We start from the raw sequence: 15550 nt of genomic DNA on the forward strand, positions 1-15550 counted from the left end.
AATATGCTTCTGTTTAGGAAATCAGTAAGGTGTGAAGACAAGATCGATTACCTGTGGCACTCTCCTCACAGAGTTCTCCGGGTGGGAAACCCATTTAAACCATCCACATCACTGAGGCCTTGTGCTAGCAGCTCGCTCTCAAGCACACAATGAAGCCTCTGTCTGCACACACGACGCTGCCCAGACACTGCCCGCTCAGCCAGCTGCCTCTTCAGAGGTACGCAGCCAGACGAGCAAGCACACAGCACACGAAGGATTTCTTTTTCCAGGCTTTATGGCACCAGTGTAAATTCCAAAATAACGTCCAGCTTCATCTTCTTCCTCCCACCACACCCAGGCCCTTTCTGTCCTCACGTCCCAGTGCTTCTTACAAACGAGTGATTACACAAAATCTTTTTGCCTGACATGACTTCATAAATATGTTCAAATATAAAGAGGCATGAAGAAGCTAATACTTCACTTACAAACAGCAAGGGAGGACTTTCTGAATAAAAGAAGGCATATGAGATCCTGGGCCAGATGCTTATCCAAACCTACTGCTGTTTGGCTTCAATCTTACACGCAACCCATTTAAAGGGGGCCTCATCTGAAGCAGATAGACATGAGCATAATTATCTGAGAACCATGAAGTTGATGATTTGTTCATAAACTACACCGTAACAATAATTTTACCCTGAAAGGCTATGTAATACCAAGTGCTAATAAAATCCGAGGAACCCAAGTGTGCTGAAACATTTGTCTGGGTTGTTGGATTGCTTTCTGGGCTTTTAATGACCCATATTAGCAAACACAGCTTCCTCCAAAACAGATTACAGAAGAGCAACATCACTTGAATTTGCAGCAGTAGGTAGGTACTATATGATAATATCATAATGCTTCAACTAACGTATTTTACTTCTCTTACTTAATAAGAGACAGAAAACATTAAGAATGCAAATACCCTAAGCAATTGCACCTCTTTTCCTCCCTCTGTAGCCAGTTCTTCACAACAGCGTCTAACCCAGAAGAAGAGATCTCATAATGCATTTTGTTGCCATCGTTCTTCCCAGGAGATAATGGGTTCTTATATGGTTTCACAATTCAGTCTTAGCAAGACCCTTAAGTATTGAAACACATCTTTAAGGGAAATGATTCACTGATGGCACTCCTAGGGACTTGCGACCCAGCACTGAAAAGAGGTTTTATCACTGAAATGCAACTGGTAAGGGGCACTACTTCTTGTTGTTAGGGGTTGGGGGATGGATGGTGGATGGGACACAAACCAAAGTCTTTCTCTCCCACAATGACATGATTTAAATGCTTTTTATCTTCAGGGGAGGCAGGAGGTGACAGGAATACAGAAGCTTTCAAACTGACCTCAGATTCATATTTTGACATTATGCCATGCCTGGTATTTACTTCCTGCATTCATTTACCTAACCCATGAATTAATTATCAGCCAAACTATACAAACTATTCAAGTTTGAAAAGTATATATTATAATCTAATGCAGAAATACCTCACAGGTCAAAAACCTCACAAAACATACAGTTTAACTGAGGGAGACCAAAAGTGATTTATATGACACAAGCACATATTATAACTACAAATCACACGAGCTGTTGACTTTTCAGTTAAAGAATATCTGAGCCATCAGTACTCTTAGGCTTAATTAACTTAGAGCAAGCACAACTCTTAAACTATTTTTAATTAATTCTTTAATTATGCAATAATCCCTGACAAATCATTGCTATACATAAAGGAATGACCAATTTGCTAGACAATTCTGGCAGTGTTTAGAATTTTAACTTCCTTATCACTTTCTAAGCCTTTTCTTGAGCAAGAAATCACCCTCAAGAAGTCCTTAACAGCCACAAAATACTGTGAGGGGGCCCTTAGGGGAAAGTTATTTGGAGTGAAGTCCCACGTACATTAGCATTGTGAAGTTTCAGCAACTCCATACCTCACAGCAATTCAGAAGATCCTTTGACTCAGCAGCATGGTACCTCCCCTAAACCCTAGAGGACATGGGACAGCCCCAGCTGTGTTCATTGCTTCAGCCCAAACAGGAGTCACAGGCATAGCACCAATGTATCTCTATAGTATTAGAATGCATTAATGAACATAGCAGTGCTCACACGTTGGCTGACAATAACTGTACAAACAGCAATTTCATCTAATAGGTCTGTTTTCTCCACCTATGGAAGATTTTCTTGCATAACTCCCATTAATGTTAATAGAGCTGGACTTACAAATCCCTGCCCAAGGTGGAATACGGACACTCTCACTGCTGTGCCTTTGGCCAAGGTTAAAGGAAAGCATTCACAGCATTTTAACCTCTGCCCATTTTGCTCAATCTCAGGGGCTTTAAAATGTAAACCTTAAAAATGATTAACTTTACCTTAAGAAAAAAAAAATGCACCGTTTTGCTTTTTGTTTTGTTTTTAATCAACAAGCATACCCATCCCTGTAGGCCAATTATAAACAAATCCAAATAAGAAAACAATTCTTAATACCAGAGTATACAGATAAGACAAATAGAGCTTACAGGCTACATTTTAGAGAAGATGCCTTTCAATTCCAAAGAGAACAAATATTCCACTGTTTTCTGTGTTTACTCCCTACCAACTCTAATGCAAACAATTAAGCTGATTCTTCTAAAAGGTAGATCGTGCAACAAGGAATACCACTAAAACCTAGAGGGAAAAAACTAGAGGGAAAAAAAAAAAAAAGTACTAAAAGACTCAGGTCACGGTCAAACAAAATCAGTGCAGGCAACTCTCAGATTGCAGTTTCAGTTGGGGTCCAACTCACTCTGAAGTACACTGCAGCCTGGGTACCTAATTCCATAGTGCGGGTTATAGGCACTAACCTACAAGAGAACAGTGGAGGCACAGTCCCAATGCCCAGTTCATGCTCACCAAAAATAGACTGAGACAGAACACATCTAATGGAAAACTAAGGAATCGTTTCACTGAAAATATAAGCAAAGACATGCTGAGACTGAGGTGGGAACACTGGTATCACTATCACCACATGAGGAAAAACATGCAAAGAAAGATGGAAGAGGGTACTGGTGGGACAGCAGCCCCTATTTTCACTGCTACTCTCTGCATTTCACAAAAAAGGGAATTTCCATTCTGTATGAAGCCTTGCCATTTTGAACTGACTTTTCAAACCAAGCAAGAAGAAAAGGTCAACATTTCTATACAACAGAACTTTTTAAATGTTGGTTCAGAATTATTGACATCTCCCTAACAATATCAAAACAATCTTAAGCATAAATACAGTTCTGAATAATAAAACCAAAAGTTAAAAGGACATCAAGCACAAAAGTACAACGAAAGGTTTAAATGTTTTTTTTTTTTTTTTTTTTTAATCAAAAGAAAGGCTGAGTATGATGTACCCACAAAACTGTTAGCTGACAACGAAGCTGCATTTTCAGAAGCTCCCACTTTTTTCTTCTCTATTTCCTTCCTCAGTCTGCTATGTGTCCATGGCTTGGCATTAGACTGTTTGCAATGCAGTGCCTGCTCAGTGTTTAAAACCCAGCTGTCCTGTAACACCTCTAGAATTTTAAGCCTCTCCTTCCAGTTCTGCTGTTTCCTTGTATAATACATCATTGCAATTAAGGATTATAAAGTATTTATTTTAATGTAGGACAAGAATATCAGGCAGGAAGGAAACAAACTATCATCACCTTCCCCATGCCATGCACATGATCTTCTTTCTAACGTGACCGAAATACAATAGTTTGACAGGCATTACAATTTCTTTCTACAGCTAATGCAGCTGGGAAGTAATGGAGAGGCTTTGGGGTTCTGCATCCTTTCACCCAGCCTAAGAAGAGGCAAGGACATTTAAGTTGGATGTATTTAGACTCAGTGGGTCTTAATAAAAGGTGATTATGTCAGTCAATAAAAAAGCAGTGCAAGACGGAACCTCTCCTGGAAAGCAGTGGTTCTGTTCTCCAAGAAAACCTTCCAATGGCTCTTATTAAGGATTTGAAATATGGTAAGGATTATTTCCCTTTTCTAAATACATCTCACCTGAAGCTGGGGAAGAAACCAATCACAAAATCAGCTGCATGCATTTCAGCACGGAAGATCTCTCACACTACAATTACATTACTCTTTTCTTCAAAGGGACATCACTGTTGTTTGACTTCTTACCTTCCATCCACACCTCCAGTGGTTAATGAATCATTCACACAGTGAGATTTTGCGGAAAAGTTAAGTAAGAAATCTTCTGGGTAGAGGAAATAAGTTGTTACAATAACAAGCAATTTACTATCTGAATGCTACACGTACTGTATCATCTTATTTGTATTTCACAGTTAATCTCCCCACTCACAAAAGTTTTATCGGATCGGAGGCATGTGCTGTATTCCCTTTTATAAAATTTTACAGTCCCGTGCTATTCTCAGGGCTTGTTTTATAGGCACAATTTGCTGCTTTAATCTCACCCAATTGTCATGTTCTAAATCACAGTGTATAAAAATGTCTTAAAAGGAGAGATGCGCTGAAGGGTAGTACTTAATTACACTTACTGCCTGATTTAAATGTTATCTGTGCTTTGCCAAGTGCCAGGCACAGAGTAACCCAGCAGTGCAAATCTGCATAAACTGATACAAGTCATTATTGGGCTTTTAATAGCAAGCCAGTTCACCTGTGCAGCATTCTGATGAAGGTGTGTTCCTCCTCCTCCTCCCCCATTAGCTTGTGAGAAAATTAAGAAGAGAGGTTGAGGAAACTGCTAATTGGTAGGGTCTTTCCAGCCACTCTTTTCTTCCCTACTTATTTATTTTGATCTCCTTACAGAAGCCTTTGTCAAGACAATTTCACTGGTCATCCTTATAAGTCTGATGTGTCCTAATGAAACTGAAAAGCAGAGAACACAGAGCACACAAAAAAATCCATTTTTTTGGTGGTTTCATATTCCTTTTGTAGTACTGCCACTCTGAAACAGCTTCTCTTTATACCATCTAACAGCCCCTTCTTCCCAATGCTCTCTCCCCTAACTCAAAAAAAAAAAAAAAAAAAAAAAAAAAAGGAGAAACAAAGTTTTAAGCAATTAATCTGTTGGTTTTTGAATTCCTCCTCTCCCACTGAAGCAAGCACATCAAGGGACTGACTTGCTTCCACACTAACTACACAAGGCATGCAGTTAAAGCCTCTGGCTCAGGGAAGCAGAAATGCAGCTCAGAGCACAGCATAGCCAAAAACTTTCTACTTCGCACTCCAACCCTGTTCCAACGACAAGTCAGATGCCCCAAGCCAGCACAGCCTTTGTTAAGGTCTATCACATTTAGTGAGCCTGCAGAAGTACAACAAGCTCTCCCAACAACCTACAAATCCTCTTTATTTCTTGTACATACACGAAGTATAGATTCAATTCACTCTTCTTCCCCCCCTCCGTGGATGTGCTGTTCTCATGGTTAAGCCCTGAAAGAGTCTCAAAGGGGCCAAAATGCATCACTTCATGCCAAGCAGACAGCAAGTAGATGTGAGAGAACACCAGTGAATCAGTCTCACATACTCAGCAGCTTTCTATTAAAATGAAATTTCTAACTTTGAACCCAGTTTGAACAATGTCAGAGCAGTCCCATTTATGTAGTACTGCTGCTTACCCGTTTATGTACCATGGTCCAGTCATGAGACTTTATCATTTTCATATGCAAGATGAAAACTACAACCTTGTCCCTTATAGGTGTATGAAATACATATGTGCTCCTGTTCCCAGTCACAGCTGTGCCTACACTGCTCTTATTTTAGCCTTTGGAAAAATAAGCATCAGTTTTGAACAGTCTTCTGGCTAAATACTTGGGGAGACAGGACTCAATAGAATGACTGGACATTTTATCATCTGATTTTAAGCACTTTCCAATGCAGTGTGAAATGCTAACCCCCTTCAGCTTCCCAGGGAGCTAAAGTGATGTAACATCTCGCATGGCAGGAGCTGGACCCCTCAGAAGAACCTGGCCTGAGCAGAGGAACAAGGCAGCTCAGCAGACTGGTGCCACAGCAGCTTTTCCAGCTCAAGGGCAGTGTGATCCAGCCCAGCCTCTGGATCACACTGCCCTTAGAAGTCTGGATGACTTCACACTGGATCACACTGCCCTTAGAAGTCTGGATGACTTCTAACAGCTCCCAAAGCCCAGCCTGTGGATCCCTGGCAATATAACTTCCTTCAGGAAGAACAAGGAGGGTATGAGGGAGCAAAAAAGCTAAGGCACCGGGAAAATGCCATTCCCAAGAATCTCATTTGCTCATTTCTTCTAAAAGGAAGAGCAATATTTTCCAGACTACTGGTCTCTGAAGCCACAGGAGGAAGTTTCAGAGCTGTCTCAGGGGATCCTATCACACCTCAGCAGTGATTTTAATTAAAATTTTGATGACAAAAGTGCACAGTCCTCTACAAGTAATTTAGAGCGTTAAAGATGATGCCTAACTCCAGAGTGTCTGAGACCCACTGGATTATAAAACTGTAGGCTTAAACATAATGAGTTGCTGGCTTCAGTTTGTTTCGTGACTATGAAACGTTCAGTCATGTAAAGGCTCATTATAGTGGCCACAGACTAAATTTCTGTGAAGACAAAATTGACCTCACCACATCCAGATGCAGCCACTCCTTGAAAGGAAGAAACATTTTAGAGGAATTGTGCAGCAAAGCCTTCACTTTGCCACTGCGGTCACATCACCCTCCTAGCAGATTGACTCCTCTGATGGGTATTAGCACACATCTCTTTGCTACACACACATACCAAGTTCATCAACTCTGGGGCTTCTTCTCAACTCCAATGAACTCAGCTTATTTCCCCCCCCTCCTAACGTAAGGATATTATAGGATTAATTACTTAGCAAGGTCTTCAGAAAATGATCTGCCTTTGAAACATCTACAAAAGCTCAAGTGAAATTCCAGAGATAAACAAACACGAACTCCCTTTTAATTAAGCAGCGTGCCTCTCTGTAGGGGGTGACGGAGTGAGCAGATGCAGGGGGGATTGCCAATTAAGATACAACTTCTTTGATAGGAAGGGTGCAGCCATACACAGGAGGAAAAAGGAGAGGAACTTGCCATAGAAGTCATTATTTTAATTGGCTGCTCAGAAAGATTATGCATTCCCCACATCTGATGCTGCCAAAAAAAAGTATTACTGATCCAAAATACTAAAAAGCCATCAAAACATCTTCTAAGCTGCTTGTACCACGTTAGTACTAATGCTGCCTGCACTCCTCGCCTATCCTGTTTGAGAGAGCTGTAACGCAGGGAGCTAATTCTCAGGGTTAATTAGACAAAGAAACAGATAACGTGGGTTTCTTTTCTTATTATTGATTATTATTCAGTAAAGACTAGGCATTCCTAGCAAAAACTTCTTGAAAGGAATGTACAGTATTTCTTGCATAACTCAGCTTATAAGTAATAACAACCAAAAGCCATGTGCACAGCTAAATAATGCTAGGAAATTCCATGTATCGGGATGCACTCAGAGTGAACCTGAGGATGACCAGCTACCTTCTGCATAACTGCTCTGCCATCCCAGTATTTTCTTTATGTTGACCTTTATTTTCTGTGACCCTAATGGGGATGGTTTCATTCTCCCAGCTTCATTAAAGAGCCACATATTAACTTTCTATTCTCTTTTTGTTTGGTTTTAATGGAAACGCAAATCAGTTTTTGCACGGTTTGCTCCATGCATGCCTTTGTGGGGGGAAGAAAGGCAGGAAACTGAGAAATGGTTTATCTGATTTGCAGCCTGCTTGGGAATCTTGATTTTGCCTCCTTGTACAGTATGCATTGACCGCAGAGAACAGAGGATTATGCTTAGGAGAATTCAGACATGAAAATACAGAAAGAAGAAGCTGCTTTATCCAAGGCTTCTTCCCCTGAAGATGACGGCTCTGTCATCCATTCGTACCAAAACACAAAAGCAGATGGGATTTCACTGTCTCTGCACAAAATAAATGAATGCAACAGAAAATGACCCCTTGTCTCTGTGAACAGAAGACAAGTTCAGTTCCTACCAGGAATGGGATAACCAGAAATGTATTTCTGCCTTGGAAAGGCTGTGAAGGCTGCAGAGGTAAGCTGGTACAGAGAAGCTTCAGGTTCCCTCCAGCTTGCAAGTCAAAACCAGCAGCGTTATTAAATTTCACAGTTGTACACAGCAAAAACACTTCTGGCCCTTGTGCTTGGGCAAAAGAGCCTGTAAAGGTGAACCACGTCATCTCAAAGCACTGCACTTATGAACTGTCTTTTTTTTATATTAAAAAAAAAAAATGCAGTTTGAGATCGGGAAGTGAGAAAGTCACCAATTTGCTGGTTGGAAGATATGTTGACGAACATGTTATCGAGAACCAGCAAAGCCTTCCAGGGGCACAGCCCTACTGAGGGCCATCGTGTCCCTTAATTTTCACATAAACTACACCTTATTACCCTCTCTAAAGCACTCTGCTAGATACAGCCCTCCTCCTCATTTCTAGTCCAAATTGATTTATAGCCAAAGTACATCTTTTTATTCTTGCTCCAGTACTTCGCTTTAACTAATTTACTTCTTATCCTCCTTTGTGCTTGCCACCAGTATGTTTTTAATAAGCGATGCGGATTCTTTCCAGCTTTCCTTTTCCTTTATACATCTCCTGTGAGAGCCCCCTTCAAGGGCTTTCATCAGCTTTTCTCCAGCCCTGGCCCAGTTTGGATTCATCCTTCTCAAGAAGCAGTCACTAGAAGTACCTGCATTATTCCAGTGGAGGCACCACCTGTGGTATTTCCACAGTCCTCAGTAGAAAAACCTCACCTGATGTGTTATCTGCCTCTGACCTTCCACAGCTTCATTTCAGGCACAGTTGATAGACAGATGATACTTGTTTTACCCCTCTGTTGCTTTTAACTGCAGAGCTCCCAGCTTACACCACAAATCCGTACAAGCCCTTCAGTGCACGACCTTGCACCCTGCCTTGTATTACCAACGCGAGGTCACTTTTTCCAAGCATGACAGCATTTGGCTTCAAAATTTTCTTCAACTCCATAAACCACTGTCATTACAGATCAAAGAAACACAGGAGCAAAAATATATCTCCCTATGTATATTTTTCTTTTCTCCTCCTTTTCACTGGTAAACCTCCCCAGCTCCTATCTTCAAGGCAGAAAAAGCAGAAAATAAGCACAAACTACTATTAAAAACATCCTGCCTTCCCATATTTTGGGGCAAGTGCTCTGCTTTTCTCTTTCACGGCTGCTGGCAGTCCCTGACCCCAGTGCACTCAGCAGCTCTTTGGGAAGACTCCAATCCACAATCAATATTGAACATCCATCTTTCCACAGCTCCTCTCAAATCATGATGTCTGTATGGAGTGCAGAGGATCAAATACCATGCTGAAAGCTTCCCCCACCTCTCTTGCACGTTTTCTACGTGCATTGCAAGTGCACAGCACTTTTAAAATACACTGAAACTGGAAGAGCTTCACACTATTACCATACTTGGCTATCAATCAGAATCAAAATAAAATGCCTGAAAAAGTAAAGGAATTCAAGATACTTGATTTATGAATAAAAAGGTGAAGAAGGAACCTACTTACAACTAATTAATTCCTGCACATGAAAAGTACATCTGCTGCACGGCTGCCTCATCTAACTGACTTCCAGTATCTGGAAATCAAAGCCAGATCCACGATGGCTCAAGAAGGAAATAAGATGCAATTTTTCAGAGACAGAAGTGCTTCCACCTTCACTTCCCTTGCTTTCACTTTTCCACCGCTTGAATCCATTATCCCTATCCATTATCACTAATGAATCCTGGAAAATTTTTCAGAAAAAAAAAAGAAGAAAAGGAAGGTGGGGAGAAACTGTTTTCAAAGATGCAAGAGTCAAGCAAAGGACAGATGTGGAGAATCAATTTAATTTAAGCAGCTAATTTATTTAAGTCAGGAACCTCAGCTCCTCACATAACTCGCAGGAGAGAATCAGGTGCTAATTCGGAGCTTTGAATCACTGATTGGAGGCTCCATGTGGCTTCATGGCTCCTAAATTACACACCTGTACTTGGAGGTTACTACAGCTCTTTGTCACCTAGCTTTCCACTTAACACTGCAGGGACTTGGACACCTAATACTCCTTTTAATTTGGCTTAACAGCTGAGTGATGGCATTGAGGCAAGAATCAAAATCACAATGTAGGAAATATCATTTTTCCTTTAAAATTTGTGACTGTAGCGACAAGTCTCAAGAGTCTCAGGAGTTCTTTTTTGTTTGTTTTGGAGAAGGAAATACTGCACTAAAGTACAAGATACTGTGAATATCTACAAAAAATTTAGATAGAGACATGCGTATGCCACAACCATGGATGAAGCAAACTTCATGAGAACAGGCTGAGTGCAAACAACCCAGAGGTTGTTTTAAACATAGTAATGATTCAAATCACATTGATGACAGTGTTCTGTGCAGACAAGTCTCATAACTCCTTGTTTCTGTCCTTAACACATTTATCCTTTAAACAACACTTTTATTATTGTAAAACTTTGAAAGCAAGCACCAAACCCTTACCTCCTCCCTCTTAAAAAAAGTCTCTTGAAACATTGCATTACTTGGAGGGGAAAACAACAACAAAGCATTGAAGTGACTAAACTTGCACATATCTCTCACTGGGCTTTATCTGGCACAGAGTATTGTCAGAACAGAAACGCAGGCTGGTCTCACATTATCTGCAATAAGATAGACAGTCTTTCATTTTAACAAGGTACCACTGCCAGTATCAGCCCTGCTGTGTAAAAAGCTGATGCAATGATTTTGTTATATATACAAGCGCAATGAAACCCAGTGAGAGCGGATGTGATCGAAGGCACCTTCCAGCAGCTGGCACACACACATACTCATGCAACACCTTTGTCAAGCTGGAGAAGCAGCTTCCACCCCACACCAGGGCAGCCACCAATGTTCCTGCCCAGCCCTGCCAACAGTGGGGTTATGCAGCCTGAGACCAGTAAGCACAGGCACTGCATTCAGCTCTGCACAGCTATTTTTAAGCAGGAAATCAAACTCCTTCAAAACCAAGAAGATTTCAGTATTTTTTCACAAGTGAAATGTTTAAAATTTCTCTGTCTACTATCACAAGATGGATGCAGAGAGCACAGACAGTCTCTCCACACAGACACCCACATTCTCTCTTGGGCATGCATCGGAGCCAGGTGTTCCCCAGCAGATGGGGCATGTTAAGGGGGCAGAGCCCTGCAACCCCACAAGGTGCTTGCTGCCATTGGGCAGGAGAGGTCTGTACCCACAGGATGGCTGCCCATGCCCTGCTTTGTCCTGCCTCTCCCTGCTCATCCCATGGAGGTGGATGGTTCCCCTTGCCCCTAGGGGTGCCACACCGCATGGGACAGCAGCTCCTGTGAGGCTGGGAAGGGGCAGAGGCAGCTTGCAGCTGCCAGCCCTTCAGCCCAGCTCGACCACTCACCTGCACCTTGGACAGCTCATCGGGGTGGCATTAACCTTGTCCTCCTCCTCCATCCAGGCCTGCTTGGTTGTCCCCCCGCCATGCTGCTGAGGTCTGGCCTCAAGGGCTCCCACCACAGGGATGGGAAACACTTCCAGGAAGCGCCAAAGACACAAGCAGCAGGAATGGGGCGGCTCTGCAGGGACACCTTGCAGCTCCACTCCTTCCCGTCCCATCCTCCAGGCAAAGTGGGGAAACCAGGCTGCCAGCAGCACTTATATTACAGAGGTCACAAAGCGCCCCGTGACCCGTTGCTGCACACCCGTTGCCTGGACAGAGCCCGCATCATTGCAGGTCACAAAGGACCCCATGACCCGCTGCCACCTGCCTCGCCCCTCAGCCCCCTCCCACCACCCCATCACCTCATGGCTTCCCACCAGCCTGGCCCCTCGTAGCCTCCAGCCTCCCCAGCCCCTCCACCCGTCCCACCACCCACCCCCTCACGGCTTCCCAGTGCCCCAGCTCTCTGAAGCGCCCATCAGCAGCCCCTTGTCACAGGGCCACCAAGCACTGGGCGGGAAAGGAGCTGCAGGGGTGGGTCACCAAACTTGTGGTGACGACGCCTGAGTGCCCAGACCCATACAGCTCTGTGTCTGTATTTCCAGGGCATAAGGAACTGGAGGGATGGGCAGCAGCAACTGTGATGCCCAGGTAGAGACCAGTGATGAGTGGTGTCTCTGAGTGGCCTGTACAGGGACCACTATTATTTAACATCTCTGTCTGTGACATGGGCAGTGGGATCGAGCACACCCTTAGCAAGAGGAGGGCCCGTGTGGACCTCATGGAGTTCACCAAGGCCAAGGGCCTTGGTCCTGCAGCTGGGCCAGGGCAATCCCAAACATGAATCCAGGCTGAATCCACTGTCCCTAGGGGTGTTTAAGGGAAGGTTGGATGCAGCAGTTAAGGACATGGTTTAGTGAGCGATGTTGCTGGTAGAGGGATAGTTGGACCTGATAATCTTGGAGGTCTTTTCCAGCCTTAATGATTCTATAATTCTATGAACATTCCTGGCACCTATCCCTCTCACAGGTCACTGCAGCGCCAGCAAGGCTTCAGAACTACGAACAAGTTTGTAACCCACTGGGACAAGCAACCCTTCAAACCCTAAATAGGATCTCTTGACTTTCAGGTTCTGGAAGACATGATGAGTAAATCCACCAGGCTGTTTGAGCTGCACCACCAGCATGCTGGATCAGCAAGCAGTGAACAAAGCCACCACTCAGCTTTGCAGGGACAGCACAAGGATGGCGATGTGGACAGTGTTCATTTGGAAACTTCAGCCCTGTCACCTGGAGCAGCATATAAGAATGTGTGGAGTTGCTGTCACAGTCGTGGCCCTGCCTTCTTGGGACCAAGTAACTGAAACTGCAGAAATATTTATTTCAGCTCCCACTGCACCAAGATGGTTTATGACTGAGAACACAGCTGTTCCATGAAAGACAAAAGCTGTTTCACTTCTTACTGCAGGTGTGCAATTGAGGCATAACTAATCCCAGAAATAATAATTCCATCGTTCTTCCTTCGTTTAAGTGGAATTATCAACTAATTTTATGTGCAAGTTGTCTGTTGACTGGATGTTTCAGTTTTATCACGATATTTTGAGGCTATTACACAAGCATCTTACTCCACAACCAGATAACCTAGCTCTCATCATTAAGACACCAGTATGTACTTTCCCAACAAATGCTGTTTTTTCACACAGGATCACCATCATGGACCAGAAAGAAAAATTCTTGATTGGATGAAATTTGGAGACCATGCTGATTTGCATCTGAGGGGCTTGTAACCTCTGGACAAGACTTCCCCCACACTTTGGTGAATGAAATGACAGTTAGTGAGTAAATGCTTTCTGCTGCTACAGCAGGAAGGTTTGATAGCTCTATTAGCCTGGGCACGTAAGGTCAGAAGAAACACGTAACCGTGATGACCTGTTACTTCAGTAGAGACTAACAGCACAAAACAAAAGGAAAGATTTGAGAATGTCAACAGGTTCCTTCCAAGGTGGGTATTTACGAGGACTGTAGCTTTCTCCCACTGCTTTTCATTACAGACTCTGTATATATACTTCATATTCTCCCACAGAGAACATAGATAAGCTTCTAACATAATTTTTTCCATAAAACAGAGTTACTATACAAGGCTAGTGACAAATGCTGGCATCAGAAGCCTGCAGTACTGACATTTTGTTAAGAGTTTTGTAGAGCAATGAACAAAGAAGTAGAGAGTAAAGTAAAAGTCCCTTCTCCCAAATTACAGGTTCCAGAAATAAAACTTGAAACACTCAAAGTTTCTTTGTGAAGAATGTAGATAGCCCTATGACTTACTACTTCTATATACAGGAACCACTTAGAACTGTAACACAATAACAAGTTTCAGTCAACATTAGTTCAAGTGTTTGATTTTTTCCTCACAATAAATACTTTAAGCTTATTACCATTGATAAAGTCTCATCTTGTCTTGTACACCTCAGGGCACTGCTTTGAAAATTTCCATGTTAAACTTAGCAGTTCCATGGAGTGTAACAGAATACCACCATGGTGACGTATTTTCATGATAACTGATTCTGGGACCCTGCAACTCTGAACAAAGCTGTAAAGCTGCAGTGCAGAGGGACCAAAAAAATAAATAAAAATGTTATAGAAAACATATCTCACTTCTTTCCTTGGCTTCCTACAGCTGAACATTTCATTAAAAAAGCCAGATGTTCAAAACCACAGACCACTGAGATCGTGGCCCACAAGTCTATTAGAGTTGCCCGAAGGATATGAACAAGGTGACGTGGCGTGCATGGAGCTGATGCAGTACATGTGAATTTTCCCCAATCTTTCACCAGTAGCCATCAAAGAGTCTTAAGCACCAAAACAAAACAAACAAACAAACAAAAAAAAACACCACACACTACCAAAAAAACTAGGCTACAACGGGGTAGATAGAAAGAAAAAAGGACACAATGAGGGTCAACAAATGGCAATAAATAAAGGGATTTTTTTTAAGTCACTTGTCATGATGATGGGAGGTTTTTCACATATTACTTCAGCATCTGTGTCCAGACCTACACTACTCCATACATCCATTAATCGTCTTAGAAGGGGGAGGGAAGTAATGAAGTGCCAAACGACACTGACAAAACAGAATGGTTAAGAGTAGGCACAATTATAACTGCTATGAAAGCTGCAGAAGAATTTCAAGACGTACTGATTGGACAGCAAAATAACAGAGTAAATTAAATGTTAATAAATGCAGAAGTATCACACTGAAAAAATGAGAATGACTGTCCACACAGACTGACGGGCTGAGAATTAGCTGGTCTAATTCAGAAGAGAGATGCAGTCATTTCAGACAGTTTTCTGGAAACATCAGCTCAGCAGCAACCAAAAAACTGTCATCAGGCAATTTACACTCCTGTAGCACAAAAGGTGCAGGACCAAGCTGGGTGAAAAGCCAGGTTCAAGAAGATCAGGAGCTACAAGCATGAGTTCAAGCAGTTCTGAAGTTTCACATTAGTAGCGGAAAATGCAAGAACCAAAATAATAATAATAAAAAAAAAGTCTTTCTGTCCCTGTCAGAACAGTATCATGTGGTCTGAGAAGCATATGGAGAACAAGAGGCTGTGCATCATTAATTATAAAATAGCTTTTTCCCACCTTAGGGCCAACACTTTTTTTTTTTTTTTTTTTATCCTGAGATAAGCAATGGATAAGGATGGAGCCAGTCACTTGAGGCAGCTGCTGTCATACCATCAGCAGCACATTCATCTTTTGCACCGGGCTTTGGAAGCAACATTTCCACTGCCACCATAGCTTTCCACACTGTGTTCATGAGTAATTACCAGCTGCTGAAGATGTGAGGTTTGGGGAAAATGTCTCTGACATCTTTCAGCTGATGAATCTCTCTGATTTCTCGTAATGCATTTTCTTCCCTATGAAGGAACCAAGATACAGAATGACGAAAGTCCTGACTTACTGCACATTCTGATGCTGAGAACACTCCTCCTGTACAGAAACTATGAATTCACTAAATCACGTAAGAAACACTTCTGTTATTTACAAAGCTTCTACGCTGCCTCATTTTTCAAAAGATT

This window comes from Aythya fuligula, chromosome 14, assembly GCF_009819795.1.
Source record: "Aythya fuligula isolate bAytFul2 chromosome 14, bAytFul2.pri, whole genome shotgun sequence".
Taxonomy (NCBI): domain Eukaryota; kingdom Metazoa; phylum Chordata; class Aves; order Anseriformes; family Anatidae; genus Aythya; species Aythya fuligula.